Source organism: Equus asinus, chromosome 10 (assembly GCF_041296235.1).
Source record: "Equus asinus isolate D_3611 breed Donkey chromosome 10, EquAss-T2T_v2, whole genome shotgun sequence".
Lineage (NCBI taxonomy): Eukaryota > Metazoa > Chordata > Mammalia > Perissodactyla > Equidae > Equus > Equus asinus.
Genome location: NC_091799.1, coordinates 72,050,996 through 72,075,227, shown reverse-complemented (window position 1 = coordinate 72,075,227; position 24,232 = coordinate 72,050,996). Strand labels below are relative to the sequence as shown.

At 36.1% G+C, this 24,232-nt stretch overlaps 1 long non-coding RNA gene across 1 annotated transcript; it reads left to right on the top strand.

Moving 5' to 3' along the window:
- The first annotated feature begins 6,852 nt into the window (after nt 1–6,852).
- LOC139046478 (uncharacterized) lies at nt 6,853–12,853 on the top strand. The gene is made up of 3 exons (XR_011506586.1): nt 6,853–6,990; nt 12,086–12,121; nt 12,724–12,853. It is a non-coding gene; the product is annotated as an uncharacterized lncRNA (long non-coding RNA).
- Nucleotides 12,854–24,232: the final 11,379 nt, after the last annotated feature.

Here is a 24,232-nt window from a genome sequence, read left to right as displayed (position 1 = left end):
AATTCATTTCTTTAGTTTCCCATTTTATTGATTGGTTTGAAACTGGCCCAATTGTGTCCCTCTCAATTTTGTTCTGACCAGTTACTAACAACCCATGGACCCCACAAGGGGCCCTTGGGGATTGTAAATCCTGCTCCTTCATTTTAATGATGAGAAAATGGAGGCCCATGTTTCCTGATTTCTGGTTCAGTACTGGAACCCTTTTCATGACAACTCAACTCATCATGCATTTTAATAGTTATATTTTATATTTGCACTATACTCTTGTCTTTGCAAAGGGCTTTCACTTCTATCTTCTCATTTGCTTATAGTTTAAAAGCCATTCCTCACCACTAACTCCTAATCACATCAGCCACAACCTTGGGATGCTCCCGCCCTGTAATAGCACTTGCCTGTATGGGGTCCTTGGGGAACAGCGCAGAATCCTTCACTGTGTTTTCTCTAATGCTTTCTCCCTCTCTGGAGAACAATTTTGTTAGACGCTCCATTATCATGATAATATTTGCCTTTGGTCCTGTATAGAAGCATTAAAAATGTGAATAATATATATCTTTCTAAAATATTATCTTAATAAACATCACTCAGGGTAGAGGGGAGGTAGATAAATAAAAGCAATGTATACTTCCTCCTAAACAAACCCACAAAAAACAGTCCTGAAAAGAACAATGACAATAACCCAGCTGAAGCAAGTTCAACTCCACAACAAAAGCAAAATGACCCAGATTCTCTTAGGTGTAATCTCACGTTACCTTTCTGCAGTACTTCGGCGTTTTCTAAACCTTTTCACACACTCTTACCTCTTTTTTCCTTCTCTGGGCTGCCCCATTCTAGTCTACACAGAATTCTTTTCTCTAGAAGCTCAGTAAGTCGTTTTTTTTTCAAACATGCCGTCCTTTTTGGTTTTGTTTTTTCCCTGATAGCATATATCAAAAGGGACTGGAGGAAAATAAACCTCTTCAGGTCTGCTTTTCAAGCCTGCAAAGTGTTTTTCACTTGGATATCCTGAGCACCTTGCACTGCCCGAGCCGCGTGCAGGTGCTCAGGGCGTGTAGATCAAGGAAGAAATGGGAGATCTTGATAGGCTTTCCGTGGCATACCCTCTTGCCAAACTTTCTCACGCAGCCCAGCTTCCTCTCGAATTTGTTGTTGTGCCTGTTTAAGTAATTCACCAGTTACTGTTAAACATGTTTACCTTTTAACCCATGTTGCCTTCATCTCGCCATGCATTGATCCTCAATACATCCCCTCAGAGAAAGCAGGGAACTTTACAAAAGAAGAGGTTTAAAAAGAGAGAAATTAAGCCATTTGTTCAAAATCACGTAACAAGTTGGTGACAAATCCTGAACTAGATAGAACTCAAGTCTCTGGCTGAAAGTTTAGTGCTCTTTTCATTTAAACCACATGAAAGTAGATGAGCAGGAACAATAAAAATTTCCATAGTGCAGTGTGACTGATAGGACAGTAAGGAAACACACTCATCGCACAGAAAGCATCTGACCATATGTCGTCCTGTGTGTTTTATTTATAAACTTACTTTACTTGGGCAGCAGGCAGGTAGCACAACAACTGTCAGAGTGAATTGAGGCCACAGTTTTATGTTACCGAATGTGTTGAGTCATTTCCTGAGTTCACACTTTTGCTTCACACTATCTTCTAAGTTATTATCATGGCTTTAATCTCTCCTTTATTTTGACAGTTGAGTTTTTTTAGCCATTATCCAAATGAAATATTGATTCTCACTTATGAGCCCCTAATCCTTCCCCAGCAGAATTGGCTATTTATTTGATACAATAGCTAAACCAGTAGGATTAAAACTGCTTTTGCAAAGACATGAAAAAGTTGTTTACCAAAACGACAGTTAATTTACAGAAAATAGAAACTGAAACTTGAAATGATTGCCATCAGCTTTCTCTAATGTGTACTCAGCTCTTATCCCCTTGGGATGTAAATTGAAAGGCTTTTTACAAAAGACCATTACCGTTCGGTTGAGAAAAAAACAGCCAAATCACCAAATTAGTTGGTGGACTTATGATTCCTAGTCTCCAACTATTTTTATATTCTTTTGTAACATGGTTGCTATTTCTTCAGGCCTCTATAATATTGTATTTAACTGATTCCCAGGTGAAGAAGTTCTATCTAATCTCTCTATTATTTATTATTCCCTGATTTTAATCTTTTATTTGATAAAAGCAATTTTATATGTAAGTATTATTAGTAGTCTAAAAATGCCATTTCTCAATGAATGGGCTGAGTCAGCTTGGAGAATAGAGAATCAGGTAATCACCATGAGGGGAATTAACAAATAGAAGAGGCTTGCCCAGCAGAGGGAAGTTGGGCAGGGCAGCATGAAAATATTGCAGAAGCTTGTTGGAAGGGCAAGACCTAGTATAGATTATCTTTACACTTGTAAAATGTTTTGCTTCTTGCCTCTGCTTGAACGCCCTCTGTCATTTATTATGACTGGGTTTATTTTTCCAGTAAGGTTGTAGGTAGAGTTTTGCCCACAGTCACAACAAACAAATCACTAGATCTAGCTGAAGCCATAGATAAATGACATAGTAGGGATTCGCGCACTGATTTGCTCTATTGCCCTCTCTAATTTCTTTTACCATCAATCCATCTAGCTGGAGCTCTCTGAAGGTCATCAGAGGTCAACATAATTTCAATAGGTTTTAAGTGAATGATAGCCTTAAGGTACAGTGATCTTCAGTCATGTGTATAACCAAAAAGCAGCTCCCCTGTTGAGTGAACGCCTTGTACGCGAGTCATCCAGCTTTGTGTCACATTTCCCAACAGCCCTCACGCTCTGATACACTAACCATCGATTCCTGTAAGCCCAGCTCCTCCCAACACTGATGATCCAAATAATCTGAATTATTTGCCTGGCTTTATCAAAGCTGTCTCATTTTCTGTCTTTATGCTTCTGCTCACACTGTTTCTGCCTGGAAAGTCTATATGTATCTACTTCATTTTCCACTTCATCATCCATATGCACTATAGACTATCTGTCATCAGAACTGATCTTAGCTGACTCTCCATCAAAAAGCTTTCCCTGAACTCACACTGAAATAACATTTTTCTCTGCTAAGTTTCCATTTGTCATATATTAGTGCAAGGCTTTTCTAACTGTCATGAAATGGGATAGATGGGGAGAAGATGGAACTTGAAAAGAAATCTGCTCTTTTAAGGCAGGCCCTGGGGAAATAGGCCTGGCTGGAGGTGATATATGGTCTAGATGGCGTTTTCAGAATCTGAAGATGGTAACAACCAAAAACCAGTGTGAGCCACAGCAAGCTGTCAGTGTAGGACCTAAAACTAGGTATTCCAACAAGTGGATAAATCAACTTAGGGAATGGTGTTAGTAAACAGAGGGAGGATAGGCAGGGGAGCAGTGCAAAACTATTGAGGAAAAACGGCTAAGAAATAGCAAGACATGGCTTAAGTTGTTAAGAAATTAAGCCTGTTACTGAGTCACTGAATCAGTTACAGACAACACAAAACATAGATTAGGTCAAGATTAGGAGAAGGGTGAAATAATATTGACTCGAAATACTGAGCTAGAAATATTTAAATCCTTCTTGCCAACGGTGAATATAGAGGACACTTATTGACTCAGGGTGAATTTCAGGTCTTTGATTAAGAAGACTAGAACAAAAATATTCTCTTCCACTGAAAGTGAACACTGAAGCATAAAACCCCAAATATAGCTGCAGGTTCCATCACCTGCTGATTCGTGTGTTTGGAGCATGAAAGGAAAGCTCAGAAACAAAAGCATATAAGAAAAGGAAGTGGCATTTACTTGCAAGGAAATGTGAGGAGGTCAGACTTCAGAAGAACTGGCCCAACAAATTAAAAGATAGGATAAGTTTTTTAAAATCATGAGGACTATCAAGTTTACATTAGTCTGTTCATGGTGTAAAACAGCAATTTTGTCATGATTATTCTATGCACAAAGTTCATGACATATCTTTAGACAATAGTATTGCAAAACTTGAGGAAAAAGTCATTTTCATTTAGGAGTTAGCAACTTATAGGAAATATTCAAGGTTTTATTTACTTGGAGGACTAAAACAAGACAGAGAGACCCTTTTATTTTTTTTTATATCAGAAAGGAAGGTAATGTAATGAAATGCATGGGTTTTTTTTCTTTCTTCAGCAGTGGGATCTGAGGTACGAGCTTACAATGGCGGCAGTAACAGGTGTCAATTCTTGTGGTCGTGTTTCCTCCTCTATAGGGCACATTTGTCTACTTACATTTGCTTAACAATTTTCTCAAAGAGTATTATTGATTTTACATTTTACTTTGACTCATTTTATTTGCATAGATGTAACAAGAAATGTTGATTAATATATAATTACCTCCTTGTTTGTTCTGTTTAAATAGCACAATATGATACTAAGATTCAAGAGTTTGCTGTCTATAGGTTTGTAAAGTCCTTATGGTTTTAATTTATTTTTATGTGTTTATTAGCTCAGTTGAAAGCAGATAGAACCATCCAATTCACTTCCACCTGACTTCGTCTGCAGTATGTACTCATAATTTTAAGGGTATCCTTCTAAAAGATACCCAAATTTCTCAGTGTCCCTGCCCTGCCAAGAAGTGACATTCTTTCCTACCTCCAGGAAGGAGATTTCCTGTCCATAGAGCAGGTACCAGATCAGGTTCCTGAAGGATGTTGTAGGAGTCACTTCTGCCTGCAAAACATAGAACTTGTTTGTATCACTGGATTTGTCTTATCTAATTAAATGAAATTGGTAGCATGGTAATGTTAAAATTTTGATTTTTCCAATTATCTTCTGGTAGAAAAAAGGGCAGATTCTTAGTGAACCAATACAATAACTACATTGTCATGAAAAGTAAAGGCCTTTATTAAAAGTAACTTTGTATAATGCTTAACCATTATAATTAATTTTATGAGTGTTTTAATAGATAAAACCAAATATTGCATGTCATAATTTTTTATAGAATCATTAATATTTATGTCTGGACAACGTATTAACTTTCACTCTATATTAAGAATTTTTATAGGGTATTTTTTTCTCAACACTGAGGATTCAGAATCAGAGTGCTCCAATTAGTTTTTACACATTTAATCTCTTAAACTGAGGGTTAGAGAGTGATTCAGAAAAAAGAAAAGGGGCTTCTCTCATGTTCATTAAATTAGAAAATTAAATTAACCTCAATTAAATCCCTCTATTAAGTGCCCTTAGTCCTAAGCATTCTCATTCTGCTGGTCTCGAGCTGTGCAGTCTACCTTCGTGAATTCATTTGTTTCTGCATTGCTAGAGTCTTGGAAATCCTGACTCATTCACTTGGTGTAGTTAGAATATCGTTTGTGGAGACAAGCTCAGCTCATTCGGGTGGCCTACATCCATGAGTCAATTTCCTGTGGTATCAAGAGTATCAACAGTGTCTGGCGCAGTTCTTACTGACTCTCTTTTGACATTTCTTCCAGATGATTCAATTTCTGATTGGTACCTTGTAGAGAGGCCTTTAGGCAGGTGTAAAGGGAAAGGAGATGTTGTTGATAACAAGACTGAAAAGTCTAGTTTATTTTTTGTCACAGCAAACAATATCACAATGGAGGAGAATGGAATTCTCTTTTGAGGTATAATACATACTCATTTAATAAAACTTTCATCAATGAATACCATGAGAGAAAGAACATATTAAGGACAATGATAGCATTCTGACGCATCTCTAGGGCCTTTCATTTACCCCATAAAGTATACATTATTATTGTCACCAATTGATAGGTTAATTTTAAAAAATTAATTGGTTGACAGTTATTAGAACAGTCTTTGTACACGAACATAAAGATGCTTTAATCTGGGGCCAGCCCCGTGGCTGAGTGGTTGTCTTCAAACTCGCTTCGGCGGCCCAGGGTTTCACCAGTTTGGATCCTGGGTGCAGACACGGCACTGCTTGTAGGGCCATGCTGAGGTGGTGTCCCACATAGCACAACCAGAGGCACTCACAACTAGAATATACAGCTATGTATTGTTGGTTTTGGGGAGAAGAAGGAAAAATTAAAATTAAAATAAATAAAAACAAAAATATGCCTTAATTCAACCTGAAAAGTTCATAATTGTTACAACACAGACAGAGTAATCATAGGTAATGATTGCATTTACTTAATCCAGGACTATTTTAACTTGTTAGCTTTTCTTATATGGTGGGCTTGAAAAGAAGAACAGTTCGCACTATAGTGTTGAGCTAATTAAGAATCTGGAGAATGCAAAGCATCATCTTTATTTCTTATTTCTTTTTGTATATGGCTGGAAAGAAGATCTTTGGAGTTGCCCAATGGTCACCTGGGAAACGCAGAGATATTGTATTCATAAAAGGCATCTTAATAATTTCATTATTTTGAGTTTGAGGGTTAAATTTAGAAAAAATAGTATGAAAAAGGAGTGTCAACAATAGCAGGCTTATGTTCCAGGGCCTCACCATCAGGCATCCCCAGTGGGTTCCCAGCTCTGCACATTAGGTTCAAGGTGTCAGCCACGGTGGCACCCCTCTGGGAAAGCTCATCTTCCAAAAGGACACGAATCTCCACCCCACACACAATTCCACCCCTCACCCATGCCACAGTTCCTGCCTGTTACTATACCCCTCTGTCCACTTTCCCCTTGAATGTCTGTCCTGGGGTCTGTACTAGGGCTTAAGTTGGGAGCTCCCTTGTGAAGGCTGGATAGAATTAAGTAAATATCTCTTCTTCCAACGCTTATTAAATTTGTTTGTGGCCCAGTTGCGCTACCAGTGAGTTTCCAGTAGGGGAAGTAGAAACCTTGGCCAATAGCAGCTGGCCACTCCCCCAGGGTTTGTAGGCCTGAGCTTTCCTGCTATCAGTTAATTGGAAATTCCACCTAAATGTGTCCTTGCCTTATCCTGTTCTGATGTACGGGTCTTCTGATCAAGGGACACCAGGAGACAGACAGCAGGTGATGGCATGCCAAAGAGAAAAAGAAGTCTTCACACAACCAGTGGTGAGTAGATGAGGATGAAAGCCAATTGTTCCAACTGATCAGGAAGTCTAGAGCTTTTCCCTTTGGCCTTGTAAGGTTAGCAGGCTTTATGACTATAGCGTCCTCTGGCCTTTACAAGTTACAAGCTAAAGTATAGAAGAGGTCAGAAAATATCCATTCATTACATTCACCTGAGAATTGTCCAAGAATTAGTTGTGGGAGCTGTGATTCTAGGTGTTCTCTATTCTATGTGTAAGAATCACGTTAGACCTCGATTCCTCAATGTGACCAAATTATGTAGCTTCTTGCTGAGAGCAGGAAGACAAGAAGACTTCTGAAAACTGTTTCTTATGACTAATGAATTTTCAATACATAGCAAGTCATACTGCAGAAGTATCAGACAGAATTCGCATAGCCTTGGTATGTTAAATCTTAAAGTTTTTAACAAGCTCCTTTCTGAGGATGGGTAAATTGAGTTAAGGTGGTTGAAAGGTACAAACTTCCAGTTATAAGATAAATAAGTACTAGGGATGTAATGTACAACATGATGACTATAGTTAACACCGCTGTATGGTATATTTCAAAGTTCCTAAAAGAGTAGATCCTAAAAGTTCTCATCACAAGGAAAACACAAATTTTTGTAGCTATATGAGGTGATGCATGTTAACTAAATTTATTGTGGTAATCATTTTACAATATATGCATGTCAAGTCATTATGCTGTACATCTTAAATTTATACAGGGCTGTGTGTCAATAATATTTCAAGAAAACTGAAAAAAATTAACTGATGAAACTTTTTTAAAAGAAGTTAATTTCCAAATCAACAATAACAAATAATCAACTCAAAGATACCTGTTGTTGGTGTCTTTCAGGAACGAGAATATAATTTTCAGACTTTTAAATTTTTTATTTTCTAGTTAGTGGCAAAAAATAATCTATAACAGGCCAAAATTAGTAGTTAATTATAGTGGAAGAAGAAAAATTTCCTGTATCTATGTTGAATACAACACTCCATTCATCTGCTTAATTCTCTTCAAATAGGACATAATTAAGGTTTTCTAAACTCCTTTTTAGAATGACCAAAATGACATCAGAGGAAAATGGTCATGTTCACAATTAAAGTTGGTTCACCACTCTGCACCTCACTCTTACATAGAACTGGACTCTTTTACCACCAAAACATATGTTTAATATTAAAATATCTGTATTCATTTTTTTCTTCCTGAAAGGATTTGTAGGAGTACAAAGGTAAATTGCTACAAACCCCAATTCCCCAGGTAACAATATTGTTGTGGGTGTGAACAAATTGATTCGGACAAGGCTATTCCCAATCTGGTAGGACACTGTAAAAAACACAAGAAATCGTAAACTCATTAACATTGAGTCAACTTAGTCAAACAACTGTAAACATTTTATTGCTCATTTAAGTTTATTATTTGCAAGAATTATGAAATGTAGTGAATAAAGTTTAATTCCCTCAGATATTCTACAATAATTATACACCCTCAAATTTGTACTTTAAAGTCTAATTTTATGTTCTGGCACAACCATAACAATTTTACTTTTAGAAAATGTTACTCCCTTTTTGCCTTGATAAACAAAGACACATTAGTTATCTTACATGCACTCTCCCTACATTCACACTGATTTAAATTCTTAAAGTAGCAAAAATGAACATGCGCACTAATAGATGCTAAAGGTGTTTGCACATACACTTCATTCTCTTTTCTGATAGCCGCCTTATCATGTATAAAAATAAGAGACAGAATATGTTAAAAGTTTGCTTGAATATCTAGAGATTATTTATTAATTATTTCAATGTAGTATTAGTCCAAGTTCTTAAAGTTTACTCGTACATCAACATTCAATTTAAGTTGACACATTACAGACAAAGATTTATGTTAAAATTTTGTTCAATATGAAATCTGAAAAGTTTTTCCCAGAGTAAGTATAATTTTACCTACACAGTGTAATGATTTGTAGCCCTATCTCAAGTTCCGGGAACAAAACTTTTTAAAAGACAGTAGTTACTATAATTCAGTTTAGCTGAACCATAAAACCAGCGTGGGACATTTAGAGAGCTCTGATTAATCAGGATATTTTATAAATTAGAAAAGATATGCCAACATTAATTCTAACATTGTGATAAAATTAGGAAGAAAACATGTAATTTATTTAAATCAAGACTACCAAGACATATGCATTTATCTAAGAATTTCCCATGATTACAAATGTTAGTGGGGCCGGCTCCGTGGCTGAGTGGTTAAGTTTGCGTGCTCCGATGCGGCGGCCCAAGGTTTGGATCCTGGGCGCGGACACGGTACCACTCATCAGGCCACTTTGAGGTGGCGTCCCACATCCCACAACTAGAAGGACCTGCAACTAAGATATACAACTGTTTACAGGGGGGTTTGGGGAGATAAAGCAGAAAAAAAAAATAAAATATATATATATATATATATAAAAAGAAAGAAAGAAATATTAGTGAGGGGCCTGCCCTGGGGCTGAGTGGTTAAGTTCAAGTACTACGCTTTGGCAGCCCAGGGATTTGCCGGTTCAGATCCTGCGCACTGACATGGCACCTGTTGTCAGGCCATGTTGAGGCGGCATCCCAAATGCCACAACTAGAAGGACCCACAACTTAAATATACAACCACGTACTGGGGGGATTTGGGGAGAAAAAGCGAAAAAAAGAAAATATTAGTGAACTTCATTTTAATTAAATAGAAAACCCTTCAAACTTTGATTTAAAGTAGCAAAGTCCTTAGCATTATGTGGCACTTCTTACCCATCTGCTTTCCTTTGCTTCTTACCTTCTCACTTAGCAACCAAGTCCATTAATTCAACTCAGAACTAAAAGTCTATATTTTTCCCTCTGAGGTACAGATCAGCAAGTCACCTGGGTTTATATAGATAAGCAAACAAAAACACCTCCCTTAAATTTAAGAGTTGTCTAACCTAATAGATTAATTTTCTCCAGAGATGATAAAATATATACAAATTTGTTCAAAAGATATTTACATCATACAGCAGGAGGTCATTATCAAATTCTGGGCAAGTGAATACTTTCCTCTCTATTTTATTATGCACTTTTTTTTTTTGGCTGAGAAAGATTTGCCCTGAGCTAACATCTGTTGTCAATCTCTTTTTGTATGTGAGCCACTGCCACAGCGTGGCCACTGACAGACAGTGGTTTAGACCTGTGCCCAGAGTGGAACCATGGCCAATGAAGTGGAGCGTGCCAAACTTAACCACTAGGCCCCTGGGGCTGGCCCTTTATTATGGACTTTTCTGTGCTGTTTATTTGCAGTCCTCATCCAGTTGGATTGTGGGTCCAGTTGAGGTCTAGTAATACCTTATCATTGTCATACAGAATATTCCTCGCATCTTATTTTGACTCATTTTGTAAGATTTTCCTGTTTTCTTTTGAGAGAAAGGAGAGAGAAATTTATATACTTGAAACTCTTTAGCATTTTCAGAAGCGCATGCAACTCCAGACAACTCAAAAGCAATTTCCACTACAAAACATGTTCAGACTCAGTAATGCCTGGTTTAGGCGAGCCAAGTGAAACCCTCTCAAAAGTTAGAACTTTCCGTTTTCCAAACCATGCGAAGCCGTCTTCACTAGTTATTGCTACAGCAGTGATTGAACTTGCGTGTGCATAAGGATCACTTTTAAGGCTTATTAAAATACGGATTCCTTGGCCCTCACTTGGCAGTATGTGATTCAGTAGGGAAGGTGCAAGAATTTGCAATTCTAACACATCCGCACTGGACTGGGACGACTTTGAGAACCGTTGTTCTAGAATGTTCATAAAATGACCGATTTTTGTGCCCAATTAACCTGCCAAAGTTTCCTGAGAAAAAGAAAAAAGTGAAAGAGTAGTAACACTTGAAAACAGACCACTGTAAAGGCTAATTAACCTTTTTTTCATAAGAATGGGGAAAAATTTTTATTTCATTTCACACCCACAAAAAGCTTTACAATTCCATTCATATGTCAGAAGGACGCATAGAACATGAAACTCACTGACTCAGATCTCAAAGAGCGGCTCTCCATCGCAATGAGCATAAAAATTTTGAGCTCATATTGTGCAAAAACAGAAAACAACACAGAGGATGCTAGAGGGTATTAAAATCTTCAATACAAATAGACCAAAAAAAAAGTTTAAAAGACTATCTGCTAGATTCCCCAACACTTTCACTCAAGAGAATGGGTCCCTGACGTTACATAACAAAATCAAAGAGCTGTGGCCTGACAACAAATTTCCAACAAGAGTCTTGGAGAGAGGCCCCAAAGCAGAACATCTGGCTTATTCAGGCTTAAGGAACACCACACGTGGTTCTCTACAGCTCAGTCCACAAGCCCCAGACCATGCCAGTTTCAGGGGTATTTTACTTTTTCTCAGTCTTTGCTATTCAAGAATTCTAAAACTTTGGGCTTTCTTCCATTCTTCCCAGGAAGACATAAATTCATTGGTACAGCAAAATTTTTCCTCCTATTTCCTTGAAATTTTATTAAGAATTCCAGAGTAAAAGAATCCATCCCTTTCCAATTTTTTTCCCTAGTGAAGCAAAAAGAAGGATGAATGGTCATGAGTTCTTCATTGCCTCAACTCAGGCTAACCCCTTTTAGTGATATAAAGGAAGATAAATTGGAGCCAACGTCCCCAGGGCCATCAAAAGTAAGCTGTGTAAAATCGTTTCCCATGCTTTGTTAAGAATTTTTAAGGGATTGGTATTTAAATTTTGGCCCTTTATAAAATGTGTAATAAATTTATAAATATAATTTGACTTTGCCACTTCAACTCATATAAACAAAATTGATTTTCTTACTTATCATACAATGTGAACATACCCTCAGGTTAATTAACAAAAATCAAAACTGTTACCTTAAATAACTGCATAATTTTCACACATACATATAAATAATGTGTATGTGTGTGTGTATATATGTGTACATAGAACTAAATTCTGCAAGTTATTTGATCATTCTCCTATTGATGGAGATTCACCATGGTCCCATTTATTTTGCTACAATAAACAAAGCAGCAATAGATATTCTAAGTTTCTGGACTTAAGTATTCTCTCACACTGGTGCTTTAATTTTTACAGGCTCAAATCCCCAAAGTGGAACTGCAAGGTCAAAAGGTATTTTGTCTTTTTTTAAAAAAAATTATTGCCAAATTACTTTACAAAAACTTTCAAACTCATGTTTCCACCAACAATATATAATGTTGGTATCCCTGAATCCTCACCAACACTGAATTTTTTAAATATAATCTGATGAATGAAAAAAAAGTTTCTTCTTCAGTTTGAAATTCCCTGATCACTAATGAGATTAAGCATCAACATTATTCCTTTAAAACACAAATCCTGAAAATATGTATAACTGTAATACACGTCAAGAGTCTATAAGCCAAGAGTCCTGGTAAACTAAATATCAGAATTCCTAAGGGAATAGAGCTCTGACTGTGGAGCTGGAAAGTCCTCTATAAATCCTAGCTCTTCCACCTACTAGTTTTGTAAATGTGGAAAAGTTGCTTAACTTTTCTAAATTTCAGTTCCTATAATATCTCTAAATTGGACTAAATCATCATACTTACTTCTTGGGCTGTTGTGATAACGTTGAGGAGCAACATCTGTTAAAGCGGTGAACACAACTTCTGGCACATAGAAAGCAGCAACAAACGTTGGCTAGTATTACAAAGATGCTTACCACCTTTCATACGCTTCTCCTTCTTTCTCTCTAGGATCTTTAGTGAAATATGTGGATGCAGAACAAGAGCAGAATGATGTCAACTTGATCTCGATGTATTCACATTTGAAATATCTTAAAATATTTTGCTGGCAAAACAAAAGACGCCTACTGTCTTAATTGGGCACTGACACTTTCTTTAAGCAATATAGGCAAATAGTATAAAGTGAGAACATCAGCACCAAAAAAACCCAAAACCAAAATGAAGCAAAACACACAAAAATAAACGTAAACCCTAATTGTGAGTTCGTGAAATTCTTACTGGTGAGATGGTAATGTTTTGTGGTCTGAATTTCTTCATGAATGAATAGATATCCCCTGTGAAACCATATCATCAGCTCACCCATTCACTCTCTGTTCCTCTTTCCAGTGTTTTCACATCTTTGCTATTTGTCTCTGTAAATTCACTCATTCTTCCCAATCTTCTATTCTTATGCTTTGAATCTTTTATCAGTTGATAATAACCTTTATCAAATAGTAGTTTGCATTTGTTTATCCTTGGCTGATTCAAAGCACTTGGTATAATTTCCTTCAAATCATCTTTCTCCCATCTCACAATACTGCATTATTTTCAATTAATTCCCAATAAACTCTTAATTGTCCGTGCTCTTTTGGAGCTAACAGAGTTAATCCCTGTTTGAGTTAATCCCTGTTTAAGCTAATGGGTTCAACTTATTCAACAAACAAATCTTTCATGAAAGCTGCTGACAACCCAGAGAATTAACTGAATCTAGTTTCATTACTTCTCACTTTCCTTGATCTTTCTCTCTCTTATTCTTTGGGAAATAGTACTGATGCTAATAAATAATATAATGAAAAGTAGAGAAGGAGGCCAGAATATTCTCCTTGAAGTAGATGCAATTCTTCTTGTACACCAAGAGTCAGACTAAAAACCCATAATTTAGGCTGTAGTACTCTCTAAGCTTGTCTTCAGTCATAAGGCAGAAACCAAACACATCTGCCAATACGTGGTTTCACTAGTACCTTACACAGGCGCCAAGAATAATAAAGCACTATTGTATCAGAAACAATGATATAACATATTTCAATTGGAATTAATTTTTCAAAACGGAAATAACTTGATTGTTATTTTTTACTATAAAAGTAACATGTGCATGGGGCCGGCCTGGTGGGGCAACAGTTAAGTTTGCACGCTTCGCTACTGCAGCCCAAGGTTCACTGGTTTGGATCCTGGGTGCAGACCTACACATCGCTTATCAAGGCATGCTGTGGCAGGCATCCCACATATAAAGTAGAGGAAGATGGGCACGGATGTTAGCTCAGGGCTTATCTTCCTCACAAAAATAAGTAACATGTACATATCATTAAAAAGTATTGAAATGTATGAAAGAAAAAGGGAAAAAATTACCAGCAGTCCTACATCCCAGAGATAGCCACTGTTAACATTTCGATGTAAAATATCCAAACAATTTTCCTATGGATAAAATTACTTTTTTACAAAAAAAAATACTAGACATGTTATTTTGAATAACTTATGTTTTTCTAATTATATGTACCATAAAATAAATGTCTTCACATGACAGTATAAACTAATCCATTGTTTTAAACAGCAAGGGATATTTCATTGTATAACATGCACAACGTAATATACTATAAAATATTTACTGAGGTCTCTGGATGGGAATTTAGGTGCTCATAATTTTCCTATTACAAATAATGTATTACAAATATTATAATAATATTATAATAATCTATGTAAAGACATTTTTCTCCTGTATTATTTGTATAGGAAAATTATTAGAAAGAGAATTGCTAGATCAAAGATTTATAATAATTTAAATTTCAAGGTATTGGGCCTAACTATCCTCCAAAATATTGTACCATGTAGGATTTGAGTTTCTTTTTCTCCATTTCCATTACAGTCAATCATTTTAATCCTTGCCAATCTCTGAAGTAAAGAAAACAAAAAATCCAATACAATAATACACAAAGGAGATAAATAGGTCGAAAAAGAAACACAAATGGCCAAGAGTATCAGGGATGTTTAATGTTAATACAATCAGATTAGTGAAACTTTAAAAAATGCAGCAATATTCAACGTTAGCAAGGCTGTGAGTGTTAGGCATTGTTGTACGATGTTGTTAGGAATATAAACTGGGGCCATGTTTTGGGTATATATTTGGTCACAGCAACGAAAAATGTTAGATTTGCATATTCTGCAACAATTTCACTGATAGGAATTTATCACACAGATTATATTGCAAAAGTCTGTAAGACAAGATGTTATTAATGTTATCGGTAGCAGATTGTTTAAAGTATGACCTACTCATAGCATGCAGTTGTTAAAAGTAAGAATATCTTGAAGATAAATTATTAAACAAAAACACAAGCCTAGGTATCAACACCTTCAGCTTACATGATGTTATTTGTCCATTATATCTCAATAAAGCTGGGGAAAATGCTCAAAGCCTAGGTTCTGAACATCCTTCTGTGTAATGCTAAAAGATAGAGCTATGTTTTCTAGAACTTGTTTCAGATACATATTCTATACAGGGGGATATGTATTAAAATCATTTTTAGAAAGACACTCAAGAAACTGTCAGCAGTGATTACCTTCAGGGGAAATTCTGGATGTCTGGTGGTGGAAAGCTAGAGGAAAATTCTATATTTTATTTTTATCTTTATTTAATTCTTGGATTTTTTAAATCACACACATGAATTATATGTTTGTCAGCATGAGTTATTAGATAATTGAAATTATGAGCCATTTCTGTCTTCTCTCATTTACTTTTGTGTATAAATAAAAAAATAAGGCTCATCTTTCTTAAATTTGATACTTTTTACTTATTTATTTATTTATTTTTAAATGTACAGCAGTTAATAGTTGGTTGTTTTCGGGGGGAGTATTTTTTTGCAGGGGAAGATTTGCCCTGAGCTAATATCTATTGCCAATCTTCCTCTTTTTTTTTGTTCCCCTCCCCAAAGCCCCAGTGCATGGTTGGATATCCTAGCTGTAAGTCCTTCTAGTTCTTCGGCGTGGGCCACCACAACAGCATGGCAACCAACAGATGGATGGTGTGGTTCAGCAAGCAGAAAACAAACCCAGGCTGCCGAAGCAGTGGGAGCACTGAACTCTAAACACTAGGCCATCAGGGCTGGCACTAAATTTGATAATTCTAAGTCTAGGATTTTTAGGAAAGTCTTCTGATATCTTTCTATTTCTTTTCACAAAGACCGTTTATGTAATACAGTGATTATTTGCTCAAGACAAATGTCTTATAAGGTAGATACAAAAAGTGGCATATATCTTTTGGGTCAAACCCATTTCATGTTATGAACAAAATTGTGTAATGTCATTTTTAAGACCTTTCTCTGATCTATCAACCTACCAAGTTAAACAGCTGAAATGGCTTCCAAAACAAATCCTTTTGAAGTCAGCAAAACGAAGCAATTATATGAATAAGTTTTTCCACTTGGCCTATTTTTCTGCCCATGGTTATTAATCAGTCTCGCTGACTACATTTTCCATTTTACATCCACTTTCAGGCACTACTCCAGGTGGCCAAACATTTCACATTACATAAATAAAATAAAACAAAACCTTTGCCCATTGAACAAATGGATGTACTTCATATCTAACTCTTCCAGCCTCTCTCAGATTACTCACAAAAAACAATGTGGTTTCTATAAAAAGATGCTCAATATTTTCATTCTTTTCGGCTAACTGGAATTTATTTAAGTGAAATTTTACCCCAGTCAATCTCAACCAAATAAATGAACTAATTTATCTGTTATCTGCCAGCTCTTGGAGACCTTTGGCTTGATTGTTTTGTTGCTTTTCCTTATTTTTTCTTCTGAATTCTAGGTCTGGAGAGTTCCCCTTCTGAAACAGCTGTTTCACATAATAATTCTTTTGGATGCTGGTTCTTAACTCTGGCTGTGCATCAGCATCACTATTTCTTTATATTAATACTCTGGGCACAATCAGGTAGAGATTCAGATTTAAGTGGGACAAAGAGGGGCCAAGGGCATTTTTTTTTTAAAGCTCCAAGCATATTCTATTTTGCCCATATATCCTGGCACTCCAGCAGGATCAAACATTACTCTATGTTAATGATATCTCTCCTAAATTTAATCTAAGTCCTTACAACGGATAGATTTCTGTAGACTGGTCTGCCCTGAGTGATAACATGGCTGTAACAAATCTACTCATAACATCAATGTTCTTTATAAGAATTACAGTGTTATAAGATTAATGGTTCTTAGGTCTGAGAGCTTTAAAAAATAACAACGTTCATCTCATTCTCAAAGTCTAAAGTGTGACCTGGGCATTGGGACATTTTAAAATTTTCCCAAGCGATACTAATGTGCAGCCAAGGTTGAGAATCACCTTATAGGACCAAGATACTTAAGAAAATCCAAGTCCCGCCTTGTCAAATACAGTGCCCATCTTATCCAAAGAAGTCTCAGGGTACATCTGACCACAAGATAACGACAAAGGAAAATAAAGCACAACAACTACGTGTACACATATTCTTTTGTTTCTTGAACTTTGATTTGAAAATATCTGAGTTAAAAGTTCATTTCTAGAACTTTATCTCTAGAAAACATATTTTCATTCTGCAATACAGGGCCAGTCCTAGGAAAAATAACGAGATTAGAAAATTCTTCCAGGTCTTACTCTCAACTTCTTTTTATCAATTTTCCCTTTTTTTTCTCCACCCAGGAACCTGTCTTATGTCACAATCTCCAAGGGCTTTGCTCTCAGGTAATTAGTTAAGACATTAGCTTTCAAAAGTATAAGATATTTCCTCACAAAGATGGAGTGTATCTATATTTAATAGGGCAGGTTATGGAAAGATCTTAATTCCCTTTCCAACAAAACTGCATCTTTTCACCCTTCTCATCAGAACAGTCAGGTCTCTAGTCTAAGACAGAAATTCACAGTTAGAAAGTAAGTTCCAATATGACTTTTCGACGGTCTTGGTGTCCAGTAATGTCTTGATTTTAGCAATGAAAGTTCCGTAACCAGATAATCTCAAATTCCTGGGCAAATTGAGAAACTGATCCCCCTCTTTCTGCCTTTGTCTCTCCCTCTCGTAAGTGGCTCATAACCATGGCTGCTTGGTCTGAATGTTTATATGCCTCAAATTTCATATGTTCAAATCCTAACTCCCAAGGGAATGGTATAAGGAGGTGGAACTTTGGGAGGTAATTAGGTCATGAGGGCAGTGCCCTCAGGAATGGGAGCAGGGTCCTTATGAAGGAGACCCCAGAGAGATCTCCTGCCATGTAAGAACACAGTGAGAAAACAACAGTCTAAGAACCAGGAAGTAGGCTCTCACCAGACGCTGAATCTACCACGGTCTTGATCTTGGACTTCCCAGCTTCCAGAACTGTGAGAAACAAATTTCTGTCGCGTATAAGCCACTCAGTCTATGGTAATCTGTTATTGCAGCCCAAACAGACCGAGACAATGGTAAAGGTCACGGTTTTGGGTTTTAAAAAAAATTTATTTCAGTGCATTACTCATGGCTGTTTTTGTATTTTTTAAATGTAATATATACTTATTAAGAAACGTTAGAAATATATAGAACATAGTAAAGAATAAAACAAAAATCATTGACAAAAATAGTACTAAAATCTTAACATACTTCCTCTCAATATTTTTTGTCTGATCTATACTGATGCTTATTAATGTCAAAAGAAAGAATCAGACATTCACTCCTGTGAACCAGCTGTCCTTTGCCTCTGGACAATATTGGACAAACGTATAGGCCAATCTTATCTAAGCTTTCCTTTTACAGACTCCATGCAGATTAATCCTCTTTGTCTTTGTAATTTGCTTCTTCCTTTCTAAATTCAATTCTTATAACTATAATTAGGGAGTACTTTTTTGTCTCAAATTCATATTCTCTGTCTCCCAAAGTTCATGTATATTTATGTATGTTCCATACTTACGAATTTGAATACTGTATATAAAAGGAGGTAAAACACTTTGTATACATACAAACTTGTATACTGTTGTTTTGAAAAGTAATTAAATACTAAATACATATGAAATGTTTATAAAATGTGGAGAAGATACACATTAATAATAAAACAATAATACACCCACCTCCAAGTTTTAAAAGCAGAACACTGAAATACCTTTGAAGCCCCCCTGCTTTGGCTAGCCCACACCTCCCCTGCTGTACTCCATCATTTACGTTGATCCAAAATTAGTTTGTTCTTAGATCCCTTCCTATCTGCTCCCTTACTCTGTTGTGTATTTGAGGAAAATACATTTCCAGGCATCTTTGGCCTCCAATTTCTCACTGGGATAGCCAGTGGGAGGCACTGGGCGGAGCCAGCTCACTTTCTCTTACGGTATCTCCAGCAAAGCCTGTCTCTTTCCAGAGGGTCCACCTCCTGATAGACGCCCCTCCTTCCAGGAAGCCAGCTCCACTAGACAATGCTGATCTAGCACCTGCCTGAGATTCTGGTCTCTTGATTCTGGTAACAACCCCTCCTACCACTATCCTTCTAGCCCTAGGGGCATTACTGGTTTCCTGCTGTTAAGTAGCTGACTCACCATGCCTGGTTTGGCTTCCATCATCTGTGTAATCAATTACCTGTATTAAATCATCTCTACTTGAAAAACCAAGAATAATTTCTGATTTATAAGTGGACACTAAAAGCTATTCTATTTCTAGTTTGCTAAAAAGATTTATCAAGCTTAATTATTTAATTTTATTGAATTCACTTTCTGCGTCTCCTGAGTTGATGATTTGCTTTTCCCCCTTTAATTTGTTAATGTGACGAATTACATTTATAGATTTTTTTTCTATTGTTAGAAATCTTTGCATTCATGGAATAAACCCAGTTTTCATAATATATCTTTTTTTTATAAATTGCTAGACGTCATTTGCTAATTTCTAATTTAGAATTTTTGCCATTAGATTCATGAGGTAGGTTAGTTATAATTTTCCTTTATTGTACATTTCTTATGTAATGTCAGTATCAAGATTTTAGTGGCCTCATAAAATGAACTAACAAGTGCTCTTTCTTTTTCCATTCTGGAATAGTTTTTGTACAATGAAAATAATACATTCCTTGACAATATTTGGTAGAATTCACCAGTAAGATGTCTAGGCCTGCTGGTTCTCTTTTTGTGGAAGAATTTTTAACTTCTAGTTAAATATATTTAATAGGTTAGGAAAATTTTCAAGTGTTTTATTTCATCTTGAACATTAATAAATTTAAATTACGAAAAGTCCTCAGATATTATTTCCTTAAATATAACCTTTTCCTAATTCTATTTTCCTAATTTTATTTTATCTAATTCTTTTTAGGTTTTATTAGATATTGACTCTAAATCTTTGACATATCCATTTTCCTTTTCTCCCTGTGCTGTATTCAGTATAATTTCTTCATATCTAACTTACAATTCACTTATTATGTCTTTGGCTCTATCTAATTTAGTATTTAACCTGTCCGTTGAGTTTTTGCTTCCTATTGTATTTTTATTTCTAAAAGTTCTCTTAAATTGAGTTCCAAATCTGCTTGATAGATGGTATTTTATACTGTTTTGAATTTATATTCCTAGCAAACTTCGTTGATTTCTTTAAACATAATTTTAATGGTGACATAATAATCCTAATATCTGAAATCTTTATGAATATGTTTCTATTCTCTTTCTGCCCATAATGCCTATTTCTTTATGAGTTTTGTGACAGTCTTATTTTTAATCTCTTGTTTTTTGAGGAAGATTATTTCTCAGCTAACATCTGCTGCCAATCCTCCTCTTTTTGCTGAGGAAGACTGGCCCTGAGCTAACATCCCTGCCCATCATCCTCTACTTTATATGTAGGACACCTACCAGAGCATGACTTGCCAAGCAGTGCCATGTCTGCACCCAGGATCTGAACCAGCGAACCCCAGGCCACCAAAGTGGAAGGTGCGCACGCAACCACTGTGCCACCAGGCCTGCCTCTTAATCTCATATTTAATGGGATTTTGTTTGTGGTAATTCTCTGAGACCTGGGATACATACGGATTTCGCCAAAGATGCTTTGCTTTTGTTTTGGCTAGGTTTGTGAAGAGGACACCAGCCAGGAACAACTATAAAATAAATTTTTAGTTGAGTTTTTAAAAAATTATATGGACAGTAAGAACTTAAACTACAAATTCATGTGAAGATGGACTTGTAATTTTTTTCCCCCAGCACCAAGCTTGGGGCAGAAAATTTTCCTGATTGTCCCCCTCTAGGGGCAGGGTTTTTTCCTCATTTATCTTTTCACTGGCATTTTAGACCTTTGGAATTCTGGTTTTAAACAGGTTTCTCTACAAGACGGCTACACTGAGCAGGCTCTAGGCTTTGTCTCCCACTGTTCAGAGCCCAGAGAATCAGAAAAATAGAAGTTCAGGGATTCAGGGCCCTCCTGTCTTATGGAAGTCTCTGGTTATGGTGCTTCCATACCTCTCTGGATTCATGTATTCTCCTCACGTTTAGCCTATGGGGTTCACCTTAATTCCTTTGCAGATCAGTAATACTCTCTAAAAAATGACATGTACATGTTATCTGGCACTTGTAGATGTTATATAGCGAGACGGGGATTCAGCAAATCTAGTCTACCAGATGGCTGGTAGAAAAAAAATTCTTTGCTTTTCAAAAACATTATATGAAATCATTTTTATTGCCATTAATATTTTCATAAATGTGCTCTTGATAACTGCACAACATTTTGTTATATTTCTTTGTTACCATATATCTAACTAATCTGCTCCCTCGCTTTGTTTTGTGGAAGTGAGGGTTGTACTCAAGTCTGTTTTAAATAACATGCAATAAACCTCAATCTATACATGCATTAATGATTATTTCCTAGGGAATAATTAGCAAATCACGGTACATGCACATTTTTGAAGCTCGAGATGCACATTTTCAAACTGCATTCCAGAAATGACAGTATCAGTTTATACTCTGAGCAGCTGTATATGGAAGGACCCATTTGTCTACACTCTTACCCAGACAAACTATCACTGTCTTTATATCTACAAATATGGCAAAGATTTAGAAGGCATCTTATTATTTCAATTTGTGTTCACTTGATCACCAGAGTACTAAGTTACTCAGCGCTTTATTATCTATTCTCAAAAACAACATAAACCATTTTTTGTATTGTTCTTATATTAATACAAACTCTAAATCTCTACTTTCTTCATCCAAAATTGTTTGTTAAGCAAAAGTATATGTTGCTCTATTCGTACATTTTATATGAAATTATTCTCCCTTCTATTTATATACTGTAAAATCTGTCAGCATTATATATTAATTATGAACCATTGATCATACATAATGTCTTTATTAGGATATTTTTTCTGTAAATCTAAATTTCATAAATCTTCCTTTAAATAGCCCTATAGAATTTCCTTTGGTTTTCATAATTGCAGGTAAACCTCTCTTTTCCATTTCCTATTGCTTCTGGTTTGTTGCTCTCTCTTTTTTCTTCCAAAAGATAAATAAAACTGTTAGTACCAGACTCTATGATATATTGTTTCTGACTCCCAGACTCCCACAACATTTTAAGGATTCAAATTGACCTTTTCTCCCATTCTTCTTATTCAAGTCACCGTATGTCAATACCTGGGAAATCTCATCAAGGGTTTAACAGCCCATACCCAACTGACTCATTCTTTATTTCAATTTGATCTTCCCTATTCTCATTCAATTCTATTTTTTTTTAGTAAAATAACTTCTTCAAGCTTTTTATTCTCTAATGCATTTCTGCAAATAGCAACCGTAACCCTTCCTTGCCCTCTTTCAGCAAAAAAATAGAATACACCAAACTTCTTGGAAGCATATCATTATACCAATTTGAGAACAAGAAAATTGATGTGCTGATGAACAAATGAGGACCTTAAGGTCAAGTTCCTTACAAGTAGAGCAGAGTTGGGGATTCTTGAGACTCTCCTGGGTTTTATTCTGAACAGGCTAAACATCAATTTTTTAAAAATTAAGTTTTTCTACAGTTCTCTAATATTTGCTCACATTTTTCCATGTCTTTATTTGTCCTATTTTTAATTCTCTAGACCATACTGCTCATGGAGGGGTCCAGGGACCAGTAGCATCAGTTTCATTTGAGGGCTTGTTAAGAAGGCAGAATTTCAGGCCCCTCGCAGAGCCATTGAATCAGAATCTGCAATTTATCAGGATCCCCAGGTAATTCATGTGTGCAGTTCAGTTTGGAAGCACTGCTCTAGCAGACTGGAAGACTCTTCTACCTGCCTTATAAACTGAAGGCGACATAATTAGTTTCCTTCTTTCTTTCTTCTTCTTCTTTTTTTTTTTTTTTTTTGGTGAGGATGATTGGCCCTGAGCTAACATCTGTGCCAATCTTCCTTTAGTTTTTGTAAATGGGATGCCACCAGAACATGGCTTGATGAGCAGTGTGTAGGTCCACACCGGGGATCCAAACCTGAGAACCCTAGGCCGCTGAAGCGGGGCGCACAAACTTAACTACTACACCACTGGGCCAGCCCCAAAAGATCACATTTCTTAATGAAAAGGAGCAGACACTGGCTATATTTTGAGTGGCAAAATGGGTTATTCAGTCCCAATTAAAAATAGAGAAAACAGAGATGACGACCAAGGTTTTTAATTAAGCTATGCCTGTGATGCAGTTATATCTGCTGAATGAAACTGCTTGAACAACTGGATGCAGGTTTCTTGTTTCTCTTCTGTGAGACAGGGAGGAAACAATAGGCTTACAGAACTCAAAGAATTAGAAGTCAGCTAGCAAAAACACGCATCCAATTTCCTCCATTTCACCATATTGCTTTCTTGAAAACATTGCACAGAGCCAGTTAGCATTCAGAGAGTCAACTCTCCTAATTCTAGAAAAATAAAGAGACACACTGTAATTTCATTTCGGAAGTTTTGTAGAATACCACTTACAATTTTTTTCTTCTTGCTTCATTAAAATCTGATTAGCAATATGCAAAAACTTCCACTTTATTGTCAATCAGTAGCCTCTCTTCTTCTGATCAGCTTTATTTTTTTCTATTAACTTTAGAAAATGAGATTCTGGAAAGTATACTTCAACTTTGTGATCCTGACATTTTACGTCTTCAAATGGGAGTTACAGCCTCTTGCATCACAAAAAAGATGCTTAAGATGGTTTAGATTACATTTAAATGTTCTTGGATGAAATGTACTCGGTGACTGAAGCCAATTATTATACAAACCATGTGTTTTTCCACACCAAATTAAATGAAATGGAAAAAGATGATAGTTCTATCTAGTATTCCTGCTTCAGTATTGCACAAATTAAAAACATACATATTTTATTACATATACAAGTTCTGGGGCTTCTCTTTTACTTAGAAATAAAATAATTCACAAGTAAATAAATTGTGTGTGTGTGTGTGTGTATAATAACAAAAGAATGGATAGATCTAGAAACCCAAGTTGCCTGAATAGCTAGCTGAGTACTGTAAGCAATATTCTTTTTTATTTCAACAATTTGGTATTAAATTTCAGTGATAAAATAAGCAGAGTGCAC